The sequence below is a fragment of the Dermochelys coriacea genome, chromosome 3 (assembly GCF_009764565.3).
Source record: "Dermochelys coriacea isolate rDerCor1 chromosome 3, rDerCor1.pri.v4, whole genome shotgun sequence".
NCBI lineage: Eukaryota > Metazoa > Chordata > Testudines > Dermochelyidae > Dermochelys > Dermochelys coriacea.
Genome location: NC_050070.1, coordinates 33,715,735 through 33,731,245, shown reverse-complemented (window position 1 = coordinate 33,731,245; position 15,511 = coordinate 33,715,735). Strand labels below are relative to the sequence as shown.

Below are 15,511 nucleotides of genomic sequence, written 5' to 3'. Positions count from 1 at the left end.
CATACAAGTGGACTGACTTCAGAGCCTGTATGATGTTGAAAGACTGGTTCACTCGTTGTTTATGGGCTGATCCTGTCCTATAGAAACTGAGCTTGGTAAGTTTTTATGGAGGGGATGATATGATGGGACTGCCTATGATGGCATGTGGCCCATTGATGACTGTCAGTAGCTAAAATCCCCAACTGCTGGAGACGGGATGCTAGATGGGGAGGGCTCTGAGTTACTACAGAGAATTCTTTTCCATGTATCTGCTTGGTGGGTCTTGCCCACATGCTCGGGGTCTAACTGATCGCCATATTTGGGGCTGGGAAGGAATTTTCCCCAGGTCAGATTCAGATTTATTTTTGCCTTCTTCTGCAGCATGGGGCATGGGTTACTTGCAGATTTAAACTAGTGTAAATGGTGAATTTTCTGTATCTTGAAGTCTTTAAACCACAATTTGAGGACTTCAGTGACTCAGCCAGAGGTTAGGGGTCTATTACAGGATGGGATGGGTGAGGTTCTGTTGGCTGTAATGTTCAGGAGGTGAGATTAGATTATCACTATGGTCCCTTCTGACCTTATGAGTCTATAAACACTGGTCGAAGTTGCTCATGTGAAATGTTGTCAGAACATGGTACCACTAATATTTTTCTCATTCAGATGGTATTGATTTTTGAACAAGCTCACGGATTAACAGGGGGTCGGTGACAGGTAGGGTTGGTGGGAGAGAGTTAAGAATGCACATAGTGTTTTTGGAGGAGCATGCCTGAACATAGCTCTCTCTATATAGCCTCCTACATTAGGGGACGAATGGAGACATACAGCTCAGAGCTAATTAATATCTCTCTTCTTGTCCACAAAAATTGAGTCTATAATGGAAGATAAAGCCATCAACTACGAATGAAAGCTTGGAAGTCAGTTGAATTACTTTATATACAGCAGAACCTCAAAGATACGGACTGACCAGTGAACTGGACATGTGGAACCAGAAGTAATCGGGCAGCAGCGGAGACCAACAAAATCCAGCAAATACTGTACTGCAAGGGTTCTCAACCTTTTTCTTTCCAAGGTCCCCTCCTCCAACATACTATAAAAACTCCAGGGCTAGCAGGGGAGGGCTTGGGGCTTCAGCCACAAGGGGAGAGGCTCCGGACTTCAGCCACGGGAACGTTGGGGCTGCAGCCACAGGGTGGGAGGGGTCAGGGTGCTGGGTGGAGGGGGCTCGGGGCTTCTGACCCTCAGGAGTACCGGGGCTCAGGGCTTTAAACCTGGGGGGAGTGCTGGGGCGTGGGGCTGAAGGCCTAGAGCTCCGTTCCTGACATCGGGGGGGAGGGGGCCTCAGGGCTTTAGCTACGGGGAGAGCGCCAGGGCTCCTTGTGGTTCTGCTCCCAGTTTCAGCCCTGAGCCCTGGCGCACCCCCACGTCTGGCTGAAACAAGAGCAGAGCTGTGAGGAGCCCCGGAGCCCCCTGCGGAGCTGAAGCTGGGAATAGAGCTGCAGAGCTGAATCCCTGAGCTACAGTGCTTCCCCTGGGTCTAAAAGCTCTGGGCCTCGGTGCTCCCGAGGGTCAGAAGCCCCAAACCCCCCCAACCAGAGCCCTGGGGCCCTGAGAGTCAGAAATCCTGACCAGCCCCCCACCCCTTCATGGCTGCAGCCCCAACCTGACCACCCCATGGCTGAAGTCCATAACGTCTTATTCAGAGTTACAAACAGCCTCCATTCTCAAGGTATCCGTAACTCTTAACGTTCTACTGTACTGCAGTTGACATTAGAGTGTAGACAACAGATGTAACTGTTAAAGCTTTTTAAATAGCTGCACTGATGCACTTTGCTGTAGCAGAGGGAATCAAAACCTGCACTACTGTGCTTTGGCCTTGCTTCAGACATTGCCGCGAAGGTCACTTCTTTTAAGAAAGCTGGGGCAATATAGCACAATAGCGATTATTGATAAATTGTACAGTATTAATAGTTTAGTTCCAGTAACAAACACACACACACATTTGTTGTTTGATTTTTCCTTTTTTTAATTAAAAATTACTTCAACCTTGGATAATGTAGTCGAGCTGTTATGAAGAGTACAGAAAAGTTCCTTTGTTTTAGTTTCCTATATTCTGATTTGGAAACTTAGATAATTGATGGGTAAATTGGGATTCTGAAGATGTGTAAGTATAACCCACCTACACAGGTCAAATGGCTTATTTATGGTCTCTAAAGGGAAGGAAGAACCCTCTTGCAGGGGTGTTAGAACTTGTTCTGTGGTGAGGGCCAAAGTACCTTTTTATAAATTTATAGTCTGTGGGCCAGAACTACAAAATTAGAACTATGTGCTACCCATAGTCCGCAGCAGCTCTCCCTCAGATAATAAAGGGAGGTTTGTACAAAGATTGAGGGTAGGATACAGCCTTTATATAGTAGCTAAACTTTTTGTCGTTAAAATTATACGAGGACCCTTTAGAAACCACCACTCCGTCTCATTATTTTTTTTTAACTTGGCTGTTTGCACATTTGTGCAAACGATTGTGGCATTGCACTACTTAGGACATGTCTACACTACAGTCTTAAGTTGACCTATGTTCGGTCGACTTACAGCCACACAGTAATTACTGTGGTGGCTGATGTCCACACTATCCTCCTCCTGTCAGTAATGTGTGTCCTCACCAGTAGTGCGTCCACCTACTGAAGAGGGGCAACATGGGGGACTGAGAGCCAAGGCTCTCAGCTCTGTGCAGCTCCCTGGGCTTCTTGCCTCCCCGCTACCAGCTGGGATTGGGAGCAGGGCGGCCACCTGGGGCTTCTCACTTCCAGTGGGGAGATGCAAGCATGGAGTCCAGTTGGCTGCCTTGCTCCTGACAGGGTACGGGGAGCCAGGACTGCAGGGGGTAGTTAGGAGCCTGGTTGGCAGCCCCGCTTGGAGCAGAGACAAGCAGCTGCCCAGCTGGTGACAAGGCAGCCAACAGCCAATGTAAGGGATGCAGTGTCTACCCAAAAAGAAAAGGAGGACTTGTGGCACCTTAGAGACTCACGAAAGCTTATGCTCAAATTTGTTAGTCTCTAGGGTGCCACAAGTCCTCCTTTTCTTCTTGCGAATACAGACTAACACGGCTGCTACTCTGAAAAGTGTCTACACAGACACTGTGTCGCCCTAACTTCACCCAGCTGCCTTATGTTGACCTAATTCTGTAGCGTAGACCAAGCATTAGATGCACAATAGTGCACCTAAATTATTTAAAATTCTAGCTCTGAAAGTATCAGAGGGGTAGTTGTGTTAGTCTGTATCCACAAAAACAGTGAGGAGTCTGGTGGCACCCTAAAGACTAACAGATTTATTTGGGCATAAGCTTTTGTGGGTAAAAAAACGACTTCTTCAGATGCATGGAGTGAAAAGACACTCTTCAGACAGCTGCAGCGGCACAGGAGCTAGCAAACAGAGCTCTAAACAGGGGAGTTTGAGTGGGAGTTCTGTTGGAGGAGAAGGTAGTTGTACTTGGTTTTGTATTTTTAGTATTTGTATTTGTGTGTGTGTGTGGGGGGGGGTTTGTGCTGGGAGAGCAGCTGAGCCTGATTAGGGGGTGGGGCTTTGTGCTGAGAGAGCTGCTGAGCCCTTCCTAGGGGGTGGGGCTTCTGACTAGAGGTCCTATAAAGGTAGCCAGCCAGTCAGGCAGCGCACAGACAGCTGCAGCGGCACAGGAGCTAGCAAACAGAGCTCTAAACAGGGGAGTTTGAGTGGGAGTTTGTATTGTGCTGCTTGTTTGGGGTTTGCTTTTGCTGGGGGAGGTGGTCTTTTTGGTGTGGCTTGTGTTTCCCAGATTAACAGGATTTAGGTGGGAAGGCGATGACAGATACGGAGGCAGCTGTGGGAGTGACTCCTGTAGTGGAAGACACATTGAGGATGACTGGATGTGGAAGCTGTGGTATGTACATGATCCTGGAGGGGGGAACCGGTAAGAGTTTTTTCTGCATGAAATGCCGTCTGATAGAGCTGATGGAGGAAAAGATCCAAGGTTTGGAGATGCAGGTGGAAAGTCTGGTTGAGTTTAGGAAGGGGTTTGAGCAGATGATGGAGCAAAGATATGAGGTATCTGAAGGGAAAAGCTCAGACTCACAGATGGAACCAGGGCTGGGGAATTTTGAGGAGAGACTGGATGAGGAAAGTGGTCAGTGGAAACGTGACTCAAAGAACCAGGCAGAGAAAAAGACGGGCTCGTGAAGGAGAAATAGAGCTTAGGAACAGGTTTGCAGAGTTGGAAAATGAAGAAGGGGCTCAGCAGGTACTTGTTGAAGGTGGAAGGGTAAGGAAGAAGAGAAGAGAGGCTAGCCCTATAGAAAAAGGGGAAGAGTCAAGGGAGACTACACCAAATATGAGCCCCAGGAGGATACAGGATGGGTTGAAGAAGATTGTAAGGGAAAATAGGAATGGAAAGAACTTGCAGCCAGAGAGAACAGGGGAGACACTGGAGAATAGCACTGTCACCAGGAAAAGGCAGGTCTATGTGATTGGGGACTCTTTATTGAGAAGAATAGACAGGCCTGTAACTAGAGCTGATCCTGAGAATAGAAGGGTGTGCTGTCTTCCGGGTGCTAAGATACGGGATGTAGACCTGAGGTTGAAAAGGATCCTAAAGGGAGCGGGAAAGAATCCCCTAATTATCCTTCATGTGGGAACAAATGATACGGCTAGATTCTCGCTGGAAAGTATTAAGGGAGACTATGCTAGGCTGGGGAAGATGCTTAAGGAAATTGAGGCTCAGGTGATCTTTAGCGGGATACTTCGTGTTCCTAGAGAAGGGCAACAAAGGTGTGACAAGATTATGACTGTCAACAGATGGCTTAGGCAGTGGTGCTATAAGGAGGGCTTTGGGATGTATGGCCACTGGGAGGCATTCACAGACAGAGGACAGTTCTCTCGGGATGGACTTCATCTGAGTAGGGAAGGAAATAGACTTCTAGGATCGAGGCTGGCACAACTGATAAAGAGAGCTTTAAACTAGGAATTGGGGGGAGATGGATGGGAGATGTCCAGAAAATCTCCACGCCAGATTTTAGCATTGAGAGGGAAGAAGATGAAGTAAGAATGGATACAGCCGTGGGTAGGAGAATGTATATAAGGAGTGAGGGCAGTGTGGATACTAGTCTAATAGGTTATACTGGCTGTAGAATGACTGTGCCTAATAGGGTACAAAATGTGAGCGAGGCCAAACAGCAAAAATTAAGATGTTTATACACCAATGCGAGGAGTCTAGGTAACAAAATGGAGGAACTAGAGCTACTGGTGCAGGAAGTGAAACCAGATATCATAGGGATAACAGAAACATGGTGGAATAGTAGTCATGACTGGACTACAGGTATTGAAGGGTATGTGCTCTTTAGGAAAGACAGAAACAAAGGTAAAGGGGGTGGAGTAGCATTGTATATCAATGATGAGGTAGAATGTAAAGAAATAAGAAGCGATGCAATGGATAAGACAGAGTCTGTCTGGGCAAAAATTACATTGGGGAAGAAAACTAGTAAAGCCTCTCCTACGATAGTGCTTGGGGTGTGCTATAGACCTCCGGGATCTAATTTGGATATGGATAGAGCCCTTTTTAATGTTTTTAATAAAGTAAATACTAATGTAAACTGCATGATCATGGGAGACTTTAACTTCCCAGATATAGACTGGAGGACCAGTGCTAGTAATAATAATAGGGCTCAGATTTTCCTAGATGCGATAGCTGATGGATTCCTTCATCAAGTAGTTGCTGAACCGACTAGAGGGGATGCCATTTTAGATTTAATTTTGGTGAGTAGCGAGGACCTCATAGAAGAAATGGTTGTAGGGGACAATCTTGGCTCAAGTGATCATGAGCTAATTCAGTTCAAACTAAATGGAAGGATTAACAAAAATAAATCTGCAACTAGGGTTTTTGATTTCAAAAGGGCTGACTTTCAAAATTAAGGAAATTAGTTAGGGAAGTGGATTGGACTGAAGAACTTATGGATCTAAAGGTAGAGGAGGCCTGGGATTACTTTAAATCAAAGCTGCAGAAGCTATCGGAAGCCTGTATCCCAAGAAAGGGGAAAAAATTCATAGGAAGGAGTTGTAGACCACGCTGGATGAGCAAGCATCTTAGAGAGGTGATTAAGAAGAAGCAGAAAGCATACAGGGAGTGGAAGATGGGAGGGATCAGCAAGGAAAGCTACCTAATTGAGGTCAGAACATGTAGGGATCAAGTGAGACAGGCTAAAAGTCGAGTAGAGTTGGACCTTGCAAAGGGAATTAAAACCAATAGTAAAAGGTTCTATAGCCATATAAATAAGAAGAAAACTAAGAAGGAAGAAGTGGGGCCGCTTAACACTGAGGATGGAGTGGAGGTTAAAGACAATCTAGGCATGGCCCAATATCTAAACAAATACTTTGCCTCAGTCTTTAATAAGGCTAAAGAGGATCTTAGGGATAATGGTAGCATGACAAATGGGAATGAGGATATAGAGGTAGATATTACCATATCAGAGGTAGAAGCGAAACTGAAACAGCTTAATGGGACTAAATCGGGGGGCCCAGATAATCTTCAACCAAGAATATTAAAGGAATTGGCATCTGAAATTGCAAGCCCATTAGCAAGAATTTTTAATGAATCTGTAAACTCAGGAATAGTACCGAATGATTGGAGAATTGCTAATATAGTTCCTATTTTTAAGAAAGGAAAAAAAAGTGATCCGGGTAACTACAGGCCAGTTAGTTTGACATCTGTAGTATGCAAGGTCCTGGAAAAAATTTTGAAGGAGAAATTAGTTAAGGACATTGAAGTCAATGGTAAATGGGACAAAATACAACATGGTTTTACAAAAGGTAGATTGTGCCAAACTAACCTAATCTCCTTTTTTGAAAAAGTAACAGATTTTTTTAGATAAAGGAAATGCAGTGGATCTAATTTACCTAGATTTCAGTAAGGCATTTGATACCGTGCCACATGGGGAATTATTAGTTAAATTGGAGAAGATGGGGATCAATATGAACATCAAAAGGTGGATAAGGAATTGGTTAAAGGGGAGACTGCAACGGGTCCTACTGAAAGGCGAACTGTCAGGTTGGAGGGAGGTTACCAGTGGAGTTCCTCAGGGATCGGTTTTGGGACCAGTCTTATTTAATCTTTTTATTACTGACCTTGGCACAAAAAGTGGGAGTGTGCTAATAAAGTTTGCAGATGATACAAAGCTGGGAGGTATTGCCAATTCGGAGAAGGATCGGGATATTATACAGGAAGATCTGGATTACCTTGTAAACTGGAGTAATAGTAATAGGATGAAATTTAATAGTGAGAAGTGTAAGGTTATGCATTTAGGGATTAATAACAAGAATTTTAGCTATAAGTTGGGGACGCATCAATTAGAAGTAACGGAAGAGGAGAAGGACCTTGGAGTATTGGTTGATCATAGGATGACTATGAGCTGCCAATGTGATATGGCTGTGAAAAAAGCTAATGCGGTTTTGGGATGCATCAGGAGAGGCATTTCCAGTAGGGATAAGGAGGTTTTAGTACCGTTATACAAGGCACTGGTGAGACCTCACCTAGAATACTGTGTGCAGTTCTGGTCTCCCATGTTTAAAAAGGATGAATTCAAACTGGAGCAGAGAAGGGCTACTAGGATGATCCGAGGAATGGAAAACTTGTCTTATGAAAGGAGACTTAAGGAGCTTGGCTTGTTTAGCCTAACTAAAAGAAGGTTGAGGGGAGATATGATTGCTCTCTATAAATATATCAGAGGGATAAATATAGGAGAGGGAGAGGAATTATTTAAGCTCAGCACCAATGTGGACACAAGAACAAATGGGTATAAACTGGCCACCAGGAAGTTTAGACTTGAAATCAGACAAAGGTTTTTAACCATCAAAGGAGTGAAGTTTTGGAATAGCCTTCCAAGGGAAGCAGTGGGGGCAAAAGATCTATCTGGCTTTAAGATTCTACTCGATACGTTTATGGAGGAGATGGTATGATGGGATAATGGGAACTGGCTGCACAAGTGCTCTGCATATGATTTAGTTGGGGATTAGGTCCTGTTTGAGCAGGCGGTTGGACTAGATGACTTCCTGAGGTCCCTTCCAACCCTGATATTCTGTGATTCTATGATTCTAAGGAGCCCTGAGCCTCAGCCCTGCTCCTCCAGCCTTTGCCACCATCTTCTGGTCAGGAGGCTACTTTATAGCTGTTACTTACAGATTAGTAAATGGTCAAGTTCAAGGTCTGAGTCCTTATTGTCATGGCGCTCCTTGGCTTGGGCCCATGATATCTAAAATGTTGTTTAAAGTTCTGGGAGGAAGACAGTGGTCTATAAACTCTGCTCCTTTGGGCACAGTGAAACTTTCTACCACAAGAGTAAAGTTCATCTCTGCGGGGGACTGAGCTTACAAGAGTGCCAGTCACAGTGTGGAATGAACTGCCCAGGAACTATGAAACATCACAGACCTAATCACTTTCTGCAACAAATGCAAGGCACATATCGTGACCTTGTCACCTTTAATGTAAACACAGAGCAGCATGCGTATTAAAAAAACCCAAAACACTCCAAACCTAACCTTACTACAACAAATCATTCCACTGTGCGCACAGCTCTCCTGAGGAGTGGATGACGACAAACCACATGTGATAGATGTGTAGTCATGTTGTTTAATGCACTGCTGGAAGGTGCTCAGATACTATTGGAATTATTATTATTTACACAGGATATTACCATGATGCTAACTTGACCATGAATTCCTTTATTAAATCCAAAGGTCGAATGGTATTTATAGTTGCTCTAAACATGCCTAAAAAGCCTAAATAATAAGCAATTTACCACATCTAAACAATAACAAAATATTTATAAGCTTTTGATCAAGATACTGACAAACCCAAGGTTGCTTAGACCCATATTGGTTGGCTCCAATTTTGTCAGGCAGATATTAGCAATGAAGCCTTTAAGAGTTTACTTTTTTATATGCTTTATCAAACAAGTGATGTCATTGCCAATTATCGGACCTTAGCTAAAGCCAGATGAAGAAGTTTCTTATATAGCTAATTATTTACTGCACCTGGTACCCAATTAACCATGTTTTATTTCTATCACTTCAGCCCAAACCTTAAATAAGAGAACACTTATTTCAAAGGGTCACTACAAATTTAATACAACAACTCTTCTTTCTCATTATCTCATTCCTTTTGGTCACATACTTTGGGCCTATTGCACATGCAGCTATCTCAGCTCAATTTAAAACCACAGTTTACCAAAATGTTATGTGGGTCTGTATGCCTACAGATACTATGGTGATGAGTTTGATATAACAGCCTATATAGACTAGAATAGACCCTCTTTAACTAATGAACCCTGTGTTCTCCCCATCCTTAATAAATTCTGGGCCCTTCCCAGAAACACATGAATTCTGGGCTCCACCCACATCCAAGAAGTCAATCCCCATAGCACATCATTTCAGAGCTTTAATGCTCTTGCCACTGCTGCTTCCACCGCCACTGTCCCAGACATTAGGAGGTCTTTCTCCTCCTGACGCCGCCGCCTTCTCCTCCTCCCTAATGGGGAGCTCTGCTGTTTGCTCCACTTCTGGAAAATCAGCAGCCACTCTGCCCCCCCTCCCCTTCTGTTAAAGTAGCAGAGGCATTTGCACCTCTCTGCCTTTGAATTTCCCCATCCCCTCCAGGGAAGAAGCCAGTGACTACTCAGTCCGTTCACTCAGGCACAGGTTTTTCTCTCTGCGTGAGTACATGACTGGGTTATATCAATTATTTCTGGTTTCCCTTTGTGGGGAGAACAAAGAAGAAGTTGGGGAACCTTCAGCAGTGAGATGTTTCCTCTCCAGCACTTTTGTTTCACTAATAAAACAGCAGTCCAGGAAAATCTCAAGGATTCTTTCTTTGTGAGAATTTTCCACATACTGTATATAAATTCTAAAATCAGACTTGATTTCTACCAAAGTACTTGAAAGGCTCCTATCTTCCTTCTGTCTGAACACCTATTTCCTCCACCTCTGGTTGGGACAGACAAGTTGAGTTCTGGGATCAATTCAGAAATGTACTGTATGGTATTCATGGTATAGATCCTCTTTATAGATCTTAACAGCAGTATTTGAAATGCAGTTCCTATTAATAGTCTCCTAGATTGCTAGGTGGAATAAAATTAACCAAGAGACAGCAGTCAGATTGACAGGTTTCAGAGTAGCAGCCGTGTTAGTCTGTATTCGCAAAAAGAAAAGGAGTACTTGTGGCACCTTAGAGACTAACAAATTTATTAGAGCATAAGCTTTCGTGAGCTACAGCTCACTTCATCGGATGCATCCGATGAAGTGAGCTGTAGCTCACGAAAGCTTATGCTCTAATAAATTTGTTAGTCTCTAAGGTGCCACAAGTACTCCTTTTCTTTTCAGTCAGATTGAGTTTGTTGCTAGAAATGACCAAAAACAACCCACAAATGCTAATTTAAGTAACAGAATGTAATTCAGGTTGTTTAATGTACGAGCTTTAGAGTGAAAACTAGGTCCTAAGTTTAACTTTCAGATGGTAAAGTCAGACCAGTATGACTACTGTTTCACTGCCATGTTTATATTAAGAAAACAGTGGTCATTAAAGTAAATAGTAGAGAGCAATAATTAGAGTTTACAAAAAAAAAAGTTTCATTTCTCGGTACATTGGATATTCTTTAAATAGGAGTCCCTATCCCAAGAGCTGATTTTGTTTTACCACATGATTCAGATCAGGCTCCAGAGGACGACCTCATCTGTGATCTTTCTGAAAGTTGAAGAGAGGGCAGGACTCTGTGGTTTAGGTTTTGGTTTGATTTGGGAAATCATGAGTTGAACTTGGAAAGAATCCTGTTATCTAAAATATTCAGGAAACAGTCTCTTGAACATGTACAATATCTTAAACAGCAATTTTTGAATAGAGACTTGAACAATAACTTTCTCCAGTGAAGTTTTTGTTGAACTACTTTTTATTATTATTTATTATTTATTTTATTATTGAACTAATGCTGAGTGGGCACGATCACTCCTATTTATGTCCTACAAAATCCAGGACTCAAACTTGTTCAAGCACTATTTCAGAGATTTTCCCTTCCAACTAACCCTAGAGGAAAAGACTGTCTGCTAGAATTAACCAAATAAAGATCAAGATTGGTGCATTCTCTATGGTAGAGAATTCAATTTGCAGTGATGTTGTTAAATTAGTTTTACTGTTTTTATAATTTTATTTGTATTGCAGTAGTGCCAAGTGGAGACCCATTGTGCTAGGTGCTGTAGAAACATATAATAGAAAGACAGTCCCTGTCCAGAAGAGCTTACAATCTAAGTCTAAGACCAGAGGCAATAGGTAGATATGAGAAAAAGATTAGGGGGACTGGGGTGGAGGTGCATAGGAGAGAACAAGGGAACAGTGACAGTCATGAACAGTGGAATAAGAATCAGCCACAATAAATTAGCTTCCTAATTGTCAAGTGTTCATTGGACATTGTAGCACAGTGAGCTCTAAGAAGAGGTTTAAAGGAGGATAATGTAGTGGCCTTATGGACCTTTATGGGGAGCATTTTCCATGCATGTGGGGTGGTATGGGAGGATGCACAAAGGTACTTTGGTATTTCTCACTGCTTTAAATTTGGGTATTTTTTTTTTTTAACAAATCAAATGGCTAAATCTGGCAATGACAGTTTCCTGATCTCAAATCAAAACTCCTTTTAAAATCTGATGTTGATGACCCAACAAGCATGGTGAGTCCTTACCATTTTGAACTTTGTAAAAGTACTTTATTTAATGAAATCATTTCAAAGATGATGGGCATGAGACTTAAACTCTCCTCAAAATATTTTTCCCCCTAATCCTGGAATAAGTCTCATCAGACCTGCAATTAACTGCAGCACAGCTGAATTTTTAGCCTCCTTGTTGGGAAAGTACCAACTATTGGTCCTGAGTAAGCACATGCATACCTTCTCTCCGCTCTGCATGCTCCATATCAATAAATAGGTAGAGCACTGAAATCTGAGGAGGATTCAGTTTCTAAACCCTGTCTACTTAAAATTACAGAGCAGGCAGGTAGAGTGTATAGACTTAGCAAAGTGCACTTGTTGTGTGTATGACCACAGACCAACACAAGGCTAGTCTAACTACCTGCACTAATACCCCTCGTATAGCATGATTATCATGCCAGGACTTTGAAAGCCTGCTTTTTAAACTGCATGTTCTCAGTGCTTAGATTCAACGATTATCAGCTGCAGTTGATTCCCATCCTTTAAACAGCCTGCCTCTTTAGAATGAATTATGAGTGTATGGAGGCTATGTCTACATTGCACACACTGGTGGTGGTGTGGAGGGTACATGTAGCTACACACCTCAATGAAAAGCAGGCTGTATCCACATGCTGTATGTAGCTGCATGCCACAATGAAAGGCTCTGACAGGGCAAGGGGGACGCAGTGGGGAAAGGCCCCAGCAGGGGGAGGCAGCAGGAGCTGCCAGAACCTTTCCACATTGCATCTTCCCTGTCGGAGTCTTTCCCTGCAGTGGATTAATACCCTGGCAATGGGACACTACGCTGCTAAAAATAGCAGTGTAGATGCGAGAGGCACAGCTTGGGCATGTAGCGAGCCATGTAGGATACATACCTTCAGGGTTCAGGGTGCTGTTACTTGTCTAAGCAGCGTCTCACCATCTGTGCTGCTATTTATACTTGTGCTAGGTTTGCGTGCAACGTATGTACTCTACATGTCGCTTTAAAAGGTGTGCAGTGTAGATGTACTGTGTGTAAGTTATTGATTGTCTTCTGTTGACCTCTAGTCTCTTTCTGATAACCTAGCACATGCTGTAGGAGATATACAATGCAAGATAATACTCGTTCAAGTTGCTGAAAGTTTGTCAATTTAAGAATCTTTGTATAACTTATTCTGTACTGTTTAGATATTTTCATTAATAGATGAGTCCATATTTTTATTTTGTTCGTATAACTCAAAAGTCAAATATTCTAAAATAATAATAGCAAAACAAAAAAAAAAGACATCTCCCATCTTCAAAAAGGAACAAACTTATCTGCCCCTCCTTACCAAAAAGAGACACGGCCAATACAAACCACATATAAATGCACAACAGCCAATTGTAGATGCAGTTGTGATTTTGTCAGTGAGGGAAAACAAGCTGTACTTTAACCACAAGAACATCTGCTTTTATTATGCTTAATAATTTGGTAGGGAAAACCAAATGAAACTGAAAGTAGCAATGCTAAGGGCCAGAACCAACTTCCACTGATTTTAATAGAATTGGGATCCTAATTGCAAAGCAGTGTAATTAAGGCTTCAATTCGGTGAATGTGTGCCAAGTAATCTTTTTATAAAGTGTCTTTCTTCTCCCTTGCTGATGTTTATAAGGATCTTTTGAGCAGGGGAGACTAGAAAGACAAAAGAGCAATACCACCAAATGTGCTTGGGCTCATTCTTTTCCCTCCCTTTGCTTTCTTCTCAGTGCACATGCCCATGTTTGATTGTTGCCTCTTCAGTTTGTCTTGCTACTACTGCTCTACATAGATACCTCTTGCATGGTGTCACACTTCAGGGCAACTGCATCTGTATTTCCCCTTAGTGATCCAGCAGGGGCACCCACTCTCAGCCTTCCGACCTCCTAGCTGTTGCCTTTCTTGGGTGGAGATCTGCATCTCTCTCCCTTGTGACCAGCGTATTTCCAGCAAACAGTTCATAGAATGTCAGGGTTGGAAGGGACTTCAGGAGGTTCTTGTCAACCCCCCTGATCAAAGCAGGACAAATCCCCAATTTTTGCCCCAGATCCCTAAATAGCCCCCTCAAGGACTGAACTCACAACCCTGGGTTTAAGCAGGCCAATGCTCAAATCCATTGAACTATCCCTCCCCCCCAATGTGCTTTGACTGTTATTCCAGCCTAAGCAGGTTTACTTCACTTCTCCCCTCAGAGATGGTACGCAATGTAATTGCCCCAGATATCTTACCACATGGTTCTTTCTGAGCAAGCATATTTTACTCCTAAGGTAAAAGCACTACAGAGAAGACATGTTAAAAATAATTCAAGAACCTACATGCATCCTGATAAGCTTTACCAGAGATCACTCTCCTTGCACACTCTATCTCCACAAGGACTCTGATCTGTCTCAGTCCAACCCTTCCCTAAGGATTGGGGCCCTCTGTAGACTGGAGATCCTGTCCATTTGCTTGATCAGGAGGAAGGCTCTGAACCTGTTTAAAACCAGGCTGTTTTATTCAAAAATGCTTTCTTTGACCACTTACAAAGGCTGCTGATGCAGCTGCGCTGCTGTAGCATTTGTGGTGGAGCTCTAAGGCTCTCCCGTCGGCTTAATTACTTCACCGCCCATGAGAGGTGGTAGCAGCTCTCCCACCGACAGCACTGTCTACACTGGCGCTTAGGTTGGTATAATTTATGTTGCTCAGGGGTGTGGATTATTCACACCTTTGAGTGATATAAATTGTAATGAAGTAAGTTGTAGCATAGACAAGGTCTTGGTCTGTTGGTCCCTGGAGAATCCAAACTGGGCTATCTTTACACTAGCACTTTTGTTAGTAAAACTTTTTTTGGTCGGGGTCTGAAAAATACACCCCCCGATCGACATGAGTTTCACCGACAGAAGCACTAGTGTGGACAGTGCTATGTCGGCGGGAGACACTGGCAGTGCTTGTTGGAGGTGGTTTAATTATGCCAATGGGAGAGCTTCTCCTGCTGGCATAGAGCGGCTTACATGGGAGACCAGCGGTGCAGTTGTGCTATTGTAAGGTCTGTAGTGTAGAAACAGCCTAAGTCTTTGAACTGCCTTCCTGTAACAGGTGATCGGACAAAAGGTATCCGCCCTCAGGAAAAGCTTCAAAGGCTGAGTCCCTAAGTGAAGGTTTGCAATGCCCTCCTCCCCAGTACTTCCTAGGAATTGCATTTTATGCGCGTTGTCCCAAAAGATCAGTCATGTCTGTTATGTTGTTCAGTATAGTTTTTTGAAAGTCGCATTATTTCCCACAGTTTGCATTACCCTTTGTCCTCCTAAAGAAGTTCCACACAATCCCAACCCACCATACATAGTGAGAATAGTACACAAAATTTGCATTTTCAGTAAAATGGACCCCCAAAATATTGAATGTAATTCAGTAAGATTTAATGTAAATACACAAGGTTTGCCCAGGATATTGCAGGATACTGTCATGCATTGCTTCTGATGGTGCTTCCTGTCTCAGCAATGAAATAGTGAAGCTGATTATACTTGAAGTATTGTCAGATGCACAAATGGAAGAAGAGAAAAGTATTTTATCTAATATATTATAGTAAGATTAGTTACAATACCTTATTTACTTATATGGCCCCCATCACAGTAGTACATGGAAAAACCTCACAACTTTTGATATATTTATCCTCACAACTCCTTGTGAAGTAGGGGAAGAGGTGTTCTCTGTTTTAAGAGGGTAACTGAGGCACTGAAGATTAGACCACTGGCCCTGAGGTCACACACTGTGTCTGGTGGATCAGAATTGAACTCTGTCTCCCACAGCTCAGGTT

At 43.1% G+C, this 15,511-nt stretch overlaps 1 protein-coding gene across 2 annotated transcripts in view; it reads left to right on the top strand.

Moving 5' to 3' along the window:
- The window catches only part of RNF144A (ring finger protein 144A), a 101,618-nt gene that overhangs the window by 25,424 nt on the left and 60,683 nt on the right, over positions 1-15,511 (top strand). The gene's annotated exons all lie outside the window — the stretch shown is intronic.